The sequence below is a fragment of the Oncorhynchus keta genome, unplaced genomic scaffold (assembly GCF_023373465.1).
Source record: "Oncorhynchus keta strain PuntledgeMale-10-30-2019 unplaced genomic scaffold, Oket_V2 Un_scaffold_4195_pilon_pilon, whole genome shotgun sequence".
Taxonomy (NCBI): Eukaryota; Metazoa; Chordata; class Actinopteri; order Salmoniformes; family Salmonidae; genus Oncorhynchus; species Oncorhynchus keta.
The window spans coordinates 325586-327500 of record NW_026290935.1 but is presented as its reverse complement, the minus strand read 5'-3'; positions in this window follow the sequence as shown (position 1 = coordinate 327500).

The following is a 1915-nucleotide window of genomic DNA, read 5'->3' as shown; positions in this document are numbered from 1 at the left end:
AAAAAAAAATAGAAAATGGTTCCATCTGGTTTTCTTAATATAAGGAATTTGAAATTATTTATACTTTTGATACTTTAGTATATTTTAGCAATTACATTTACTTTTGATACTTAAGTATGTTTCAAACCAAATACTTTTAGACTTTTACTCAAGTAGAATTTTACTGGGTGACTTTCACTTGAGTCATTTTCTATGACAATCGGGTTCTTTTTCACCACTGGTTTTTCTCCACTTCTTACCCCTTGTTGTAATTTTCCTGGGAAGGGGCGTACATTAACTGGGTTGAAACCAGAAGAGTAATCTGGTGTTTCCCAGTCTGATACATGTGGGAGGGTGGCCTGGGAAGGCGGCTGGAGAGGTGGCCTGGGAAGGCGGCTGGAGAGGTGGCCTGGGAAGGCGGCTGGAGAGGTGGCCTGGGAAGGCGGCTGGAGGGTGGCCTGGGAAGGCGGCTGGAGAGGTGGCCTGGGAAGGCGGCTGGAGAGGTGGCCTGGGAAGGCGGCTGGAGAGGTGGCCTGGGAAGGCGGCTGGAGAGGTGGCCTGGGAAGGCGGCTGGAGAGGTGGCCTGGAAGGCGGCTGGAGAGGTGGCCTGGGAAGGCGGCTGGAGAGGTGGCCTGGGAAGGCGGCTGGAGAGGTGGCCTGGGAAGGCGGCTGGAGGGCGGCTGGCCTGGGAGAGGTGGCGGGCTGGAGAGGTGGCATGGAAGGCGGCTGGAGAGGTGGCCTGGAAGGCGGCTGGAGAGGTGGCCTGGGAAGGCCTGGGAAGGCTGGAGAGGTGGCCTGGGAAGGCGGCTGGAAGGCGGCTGGAGGTGGCCTGGGAAGGCGGCTGGAGAGGTGGCCTGGGAAGGCGGCTGGAGAGGTGGCCTGGGAAGGCGGCTGGAGAGGTGGCCTGGGAAGGCGGCTGGAGAGGTGGCCTGGAAGGTGGCTGGAGGTGTGGCCTGGAAGGCGGCTGGAGAGGTGGCCTGGGAAGGCGGCTGGAGAGGTGGCCTGGAAGGCGGCTGGAGAGGTGGCCTGGGAAGGCGGCTGGAGAGGTGGCATGGAAGGCGGCTGGAGAGGTGGCCTGGAAGGCGGCTGGAGAGGTGGCCTGGGAAGGCGGCTGGAGAGGTGGCCTGGGAAGGCGGCTGGAGAGGTGGCCTGGGAAGGCGGCTGGAGAGGTGGCCTGGAAGGCGGCTGGAGAGGTGGCCTGGGAAGGCGGCTGGAGAGGTGGCCTGGAAGGCGGCTGGAGAGGTGGCCTGGAAGGCGGCCTGGAGGTGGCCTGGAAGGCGGCTGGAGAGGTGGCCTGGGAAGGCGGCCTGGAAGAGGTGGCCTGGGAAGGTGGCCTGGAAGCGGCTGGAGAGGTGGCCTGGAAGGCGGCTGGAGAGGTGGCCTGGGAAGGCGGCTGGAGAGGTGGCCTGGGAAGGCGGCTGGAGAGGTGGCCTGGGAAGGCGGCTGGAGAGGTGGCCTGGGAAGGCGGCTGGAGAGGTGGCCTGGAAGGCGGCTGGAGAGGTGGCCTGGAAGGCGGCTGGAGAGGTGGCCTGGGAAGGCGGCTGGAGAGGTGGCCTGGAAGGTGGCTGGAGGTGTGGCCTGGAAGGCGGCTGGAGAGGTGGCCTGGAAGGTTGGAGAGAGAGGTGGCCTGGAAGGCAGTTGGAGAGGTGGCCTGGAAGGCAGTTGGAGAGATGGCCTGGAAGGCAGTTGGAGAGGTGGCCTGAAAGGCAGTTGGAGAGAGAGGTGGCCTGGAAGGCTGGAGAGAGAGGTGGCCTGGAAGGCTGGAGAGAGAGGTGGCCTGGAAGGCTGGAGAGAGAGGTGGCCTGGAAGGCTGGAGAGAGAGGTGGCCTGGAAGGCTGGAGAGGTGGCCTGAAAGGCAGTTGTGGCCTGGAAGGCTGGAGAGAGAGGTGGCCTGGAAGGCTGGAGAGAGAGGTGGCCTGGAAGGCTGGAGAGAGAG